Below are 6,205 nucleotides of genomic sequence, written 5' to 3'. Positions count from 1 at the left end.
AGGATCACTCTCACTGCTGTAATGAAAACAGATTTAAGTGGAGCAAGGACAGAAATAGAAGAACGATTCCTAGACTAAGGCCTATCATCTGAGATGATGGCGGCTTTGCCCAAGACGATGATGAGAAGCAGGTGAGCAGTCAGATTCTGAATTTATTTTGAAAGGCGTGTCAACAGATTTGCTGAAGAACTAGATATGGGTAAGGAAAGAAAGAATGACTCTGCTTTGATCAAATATGTGAAGGGAAAGACCATTTTCTTAAATGGGGGAAAATATAGGAGGAGCAAGTTCTCTGGGTTTCAGGAACTCTGATTAGGACTTGTTAAATCCAAGATGACTTTTAAACACCCAAGTGAATACGAGGGTGGTATTCATGGCAGAGGTGCAAAGTGGAGATTTCATTTATGAGTCATCAGCATGTAGATGGCATTTAAACCCGTGAGACAGGATGAGATCACACAGGGAGGGAATATAAATAAAAAGGGAAGTGGTCCAAAGATCAAATCCTGGGCAGCTCCAAAATTTACAAGAAATAGGAAGGAACCAGAGAAATAGGGAGCAGCCAGAGAGGTGGAAGGAAGGTCAAGATTGTTGGTGTCCTTCAAGGTATGTAGAAGGAGGCTTTCAAGTGATTCAACCAGGAGTCATGGCCAGAGATGCCCATGCCTACCCTTCAAAGCAACATGGTGCACTGAAGACTGTATCCTCCATCCTTTTGAATGAACAGATACTTCAGTAACAACGGTTGGCAGAACAGGGGGTAGAGGCGGTGGTAGACAGTTACACAACTGTCTCAGGATAACTTCCTTAGACTAGAACCGTCAAGATTTTTCACAGAATCCATCCCAAGAAGCAACATCAGCTTCACAGGGGATGGGGAAGCCATTAAATACTGCAAAAGACATAGAAAGACCTGAGTGACAGCATTGTAAGTTTCTCACAGGAAATAGGGTTATTTGTTGTACTGCATATGAAGGAAAGTGTCAATGTAATAAAAAAAAAAAATATATATATATATATGTGGAGTGAAAATATATATGTGAGGGCAAGTAAAGCTTGAGAAATGCCCTCTGACAGGTCAGCACAAGGTCCTGCAAGGTGGAGAAGGGATCGGTGACGTCTGAGACGATCCAGAAAGTTTCGTTCTTTCAAGTTGACCTTGGAAACCGGCCTTGAAGGCTTTGCTTTCCAGGCAATACAAGAAGGCTATTCCAGGAAGAGTCTGCCTAAAGGCGTGGAGGAAGGTTTCTGTGGGTGGGAGAGAGGATGAGTAGTAGGGTGAACGAGCTAGAGGAAGAAGACGGTCAGAGGAGGGGAGACAGGAGTCAGGAGGGCTGCCTCCCTATCGAGTGACAGATAAAGAGAAGAGGATCATATTGGATTGGTATTTGTTTTATGTATCCCTGCTCAGCTATAATGAATACGTGATGTGAATAATGATTCTGGGCTCTGTAGAAGCCTCCAGACCAAGTCTTGGCGCTTTGCCTAAAAACTTACTGCTTACAGTTTTGAAATACCTAGAAGCTCCAGGCCTTCAGGAAACCAGGAATTAAGCTACTTTTCGCTATTATTCAGACTCAGGGACTAAACCAACGTGGGCAAAAGGAGGAAGGATCATATGATTAGCTGAAATACGCAGGAGATGGATGGATGGTGAGAGGAAGTCTGAGCAGAAATGAAACTTCAAACGAGAGAAACCAAAAAATATAGACTGAATGCTCACTAAATGTATAAGTTAGCTATTCAAAACTTTCAATGCTACATTTTTTTCAAGCTAAGTACAAGCAAAACTAAGAGGTATTTCACTGGAATCCTTCAGCATTCAAGAGTGAAACATTTTCAAAGGACACAGGTTTTCTTTCTAAGAGTTTGTCATTTTTTGAAACTTTTTTTTTGCATTCTGCACTAATGAAAAAGAAATATGAAAGTATTTAGAAAAGAGAATCAAAGAACAAAGACCTAAATCTATACTATACTAATTCTTACACTTCCTTTTTACAAAGTTACTATGAGTGCTATGTCTTATTTCTCTATCTCATCTGAGAAACCAAATCACTTCTACTTTTTGGAATTTGTATAAAAATATATAACTTAAATATTCAATTTATTATTGAAAATAATAAATAAGCATAAAATAACATCATATATAATAAATCATATACATAATAATAAGTAATAGTATCAGTAAATTGTGTTTCTTATATGGTTACATATAGAAATCAACATTAACACAGAAACCAAAAATGATTCGTACCACTCAAATTAAAGAAAACTGTATTATTTGGTTTAATTTTTAGGTATAAAAGGAAATATAAAATAGAACAGAATAAACAGTAAGACCAGAACAAGTGGTCCCAAATAAATAGGATAGGAAGAACTCTAGTTACCTAAAACAAGTATTTCTGAGGAGGAATTTTCACTAATCAAGGAGATCTAAATTAAGCCAAATCTCATTTTGATTTGATATTTTTGTTTTCAATTGTTTGAGCACCTAGCATTTTGTTTGATCCATATTTTGATCATGCTTTTATACAGAGGGAAATGCCAATTGATAGGCTTATTTTCTGTTCATCTTTTTCATGAAGAAAAAAGAAATATGGAAGGAAATTGTCCCTGGGAAGAGAGAGGATTGGGGGGTGGGGTGGGAGGGAGATAGCTGACCTTGAGATGAGTTCAGTCCTTCCACTTAGGAGCCCCTGACCTTGGAGCTGCTTCTCAGGTTTTCTGAGCCACAGTTTCCTGACACTAGTCTTGCTTATTTTATAGGTGCCCCAGTCTCTTTACTGATTAAATCGATGTGATATGTGGCAACAGTATCCATTTCCAGGACAACCGGGAGAATCAAATGGGTGAATGTAAGGAAATATGCACTGGAATTGTGAAGTCTCAGAGACAGTTTTGTTGGTATTTTGCTGGTGAACAGAAAAAGAAATGCTTGTCCATTAATGCCTCAACAACACAAAATATTTAAAGAAGAACTCAAATCTGGGTTATTAACAGATAAAATTTTAAAAGTATGATTATCCTCAAAATGTTAAATTTTATAAATGAAAAGTCACATCTGGAATTCGCTTTGATTTTAAAAGGGACTAACACAGTTAAAGTAACCCATTATTATGATAAAAACTAATCCCCTCCATTTATGACAAAGTTCAGATTCCCCTCCCAGGCTTCCGGCGCTACCCACACCCACTCTGCCCACTTCCCCTGTACTTTACCTTCCCAGTTGTTCTGCAGTTTAGATTGTAAGCTCCTGTCCAACATGGTTTTATTTCTACAGAAGATCCTGTTAATATACCGTTAACTCTACACAAGTGTAGGCCTGTAGTTACTTTTATTTTTACCCAGAGCCCAGGCTGAGATGAGATCTTTCTCTGCTTATGGGTAGATTTTTCTATCCCTCCTTCTAACTGGGACTGTGATCCTTTGAGAGTCAGGGGAAGACAAGATGGAATCATTCTAACTCCCTACTTTGAGTTACACTCAAAGCCCTTTTCTCCTGTGTAAGTGGACACCTCTTCCAATATTCCACTTTGCATCTTTTTGTCAAGAAGGATCCTGCAATGTTCTGTTGGTATTTCTGGTCCCAAGAAAGACTCCTCTATTAATTAAATGAAGAGAAGGAAAACTTCTGTCATAAAATTTAAAATTATGAGTGAGATCTTAAAGGAAATATGATTACAATTTTCTGCCAAGGATATGTTCACTGTAAGTTACAGGTATTTCGCAAGTACCTGACAATATTATTGTGTTAGTAGCATCTAACAATGGGTGATTCCTCTGTTCCAACTGAACATCTAGGTTATTCAAAACTTGTCATTACTACAAAATACAGTTGCCGTATGATCCAGCAATCCCACTCCTGGGCACATACCCAGACAAAACTATAATTCAAAAGATACATCCACCCCTATGTTTATAGCAGCACTGTTTACAATAGCCAAGACATGGAAGCTACATAAATGTCTATAGACAGAGGAATGGATAAAGAAGATGTGGTACGTGTATACAACGGAATATTACTCAGCCACAGTAAAGAATGAAGTAATGCCATTCGCAGCAATGTAGATGGACTTGGAGATGATCGTACTAAGTGAAGTAAGTCAGAAAGAAAAAGACAAATACCGTATGATTTCACCTATACATGGAATCTAAAATATGACACAAATGAACTTCTCTATGAAGCAGCATCACAGACATAGAGGACAGACTTGTGGTTGCCAAAGAATGGGGGGATGGGTTTGGAGTTGAGATTAGCAGATGCAAACTATTACATAAGGGGTGGATAAACGGCAAAGTCCTACTGTATAGCACAGGGAACTATATTCAATATCCTGTGATAAACCATAATGGAAAAGAATATGAAAAAGAATATATATATGTATAACCGGATCACTTTGCTGTACAGCAGAAACTAACACAACATTGTAAATCAACTATACTTCAATAAAAATTTTAAAAAGAAGTTATCATTATTGCTATCAGAGTTTACATACAGAATTCTGATAAGTGTTTGAGCACTTTGTAGACCAAAATTCAATCAGGGCATTGATGAGTTCTGAGTGCTTGAATTTGTACAATTAGTCCCAGTGTAAATCACTGTTGGGCATCACTTCGTGTTAGTGGCAGAAAGTGGTGTTGAACACCTTTTGTATTTCACATAATACATATTTTCTGTACTAAGTGTCTGAAAGTAAAATGTTCTCCAAGTTGATTTAAAACACACACACACATTAATATTATATTATTTAGGCAAACTGATTTGAATGAAAAAAAAAATGAAACACCCAGGAAAGGAGTCTTAGAATCAAGCCAGGAAGGTGTTTGTTGCAGACTAGAGATGCCTTTGCTGGTGAGAATTTAGCTAAGTACCTTGTTCAAATGATGACAAAGTCAGACCTGTCCCTTCAAGCTTTTAGTATTTTTCTATGCTAGTATAAAAAAATCATCTTTCTTACCTAATTCCTCTTCTGTAATCTCCCTCTAGAATCACCCTTTCGCTGTAATTCAAGATCTGATTCTCCTGAACTGGCCTCATTTGGTGCAATGCATTCAGGAGATAGTCAATAAACACTGTTGGTATAAAATTAAAGCAAGTTTCTTACAATGACCTCCACCTAACCATTCACTGAAATCACTGATGATCTCCATTCTCTCAGTTAGTAAAAAAGTACTAACTGATGCCTAAGACAGGCCAAACATGAAGCCAATGAACGAGTTTCTAGTTCGCCTTCAGTCTTCTGCTCTTACAATTGAAATCTGCGTTTAACAAGAGCTGTGTTTGTTCACATATCTGTTTATCCCAGTTGGATTGTAATTATGCAATAAAAAAAATTAAATTTTATAAAATGATTAAATATGAATGTAAAAAGAAAGAAAGTGCCCTTGTGAAAAAGAGATTTTTTTTTTTTTGGAAAGATTTGTACACATGATGTACACCTGGTTCTTTGATACAGGTATGGACGATGAGATATTTTTAAACTGTTAGGAGGAAACTAAAATCTTAAAAGATTTAGCTCTCAGAATGTATTCTACTTATCTTTAAATTCATTCATCTATTGAAAGAAATTGCACCTGATATTTACAGATGAGGCAACAGAGGTGTAGTTTATGAAAGTAATGTACATGATACTCCACTCTGCTGATTATAAAGCCTTGGCCATATCTCAAAAGATTAACTTTTCGGTACGTGTGAATGATATTTTATGATCCTCTACTGTGATGAATGTTCCAATCTGTCCAATCACTAGTGGATTGAATCAAATCAAATATGATGGATTTTATTGGACTGTCTTAGGACAACCCCCAATGCAAGCACAAAGCAATTAACATAAAATGCATGTTTAGATGATTTTAATTTAAACTCAAAAGCTTCAGTAATATTTCCCTTAATGCTGATTTAGTCACTGTACTAAGATCGAACTCTAGCAAACAGCCCTGCTACAGAACAACACCAAGCCCCAAAGAATCCTTTTCTTTCCTATCACCTGAGGCCTAGGGAGAGAACAGAATAGATGTCTATCATAAACCCAGGAAATCCCCTTTCCTCCCAAAATGTTAATAAATTTGTCCTGAGGTTATAATTGAATCACTAGAAACAAATAAAGACCTAAAACTAGAAGCACCAGGACAAAGAACAAAGAAAGATCTTGTAACTTGAAAGAAAAATTCAGTAAATAAGTCAGTATTCCTAGGAGGGATAGGT

This window comes from Phocoena phocoena, chromosome 1 (assembly GCF_963924675.1).
Source record: "Phocoena phocoena chromosome 1, mPhoPho1.1, whole genome shotgun sequence".
In the NCBI taxonomy this organism is placed as follows: Eukaryota; Metazoa; Chordata; class Mammalia; order Artiodactyla; family Phocoenidae; genus Phocoena; species Phocoena phocoena.
Note: the sequence above shows the minus strand (reverse complement) of the source record.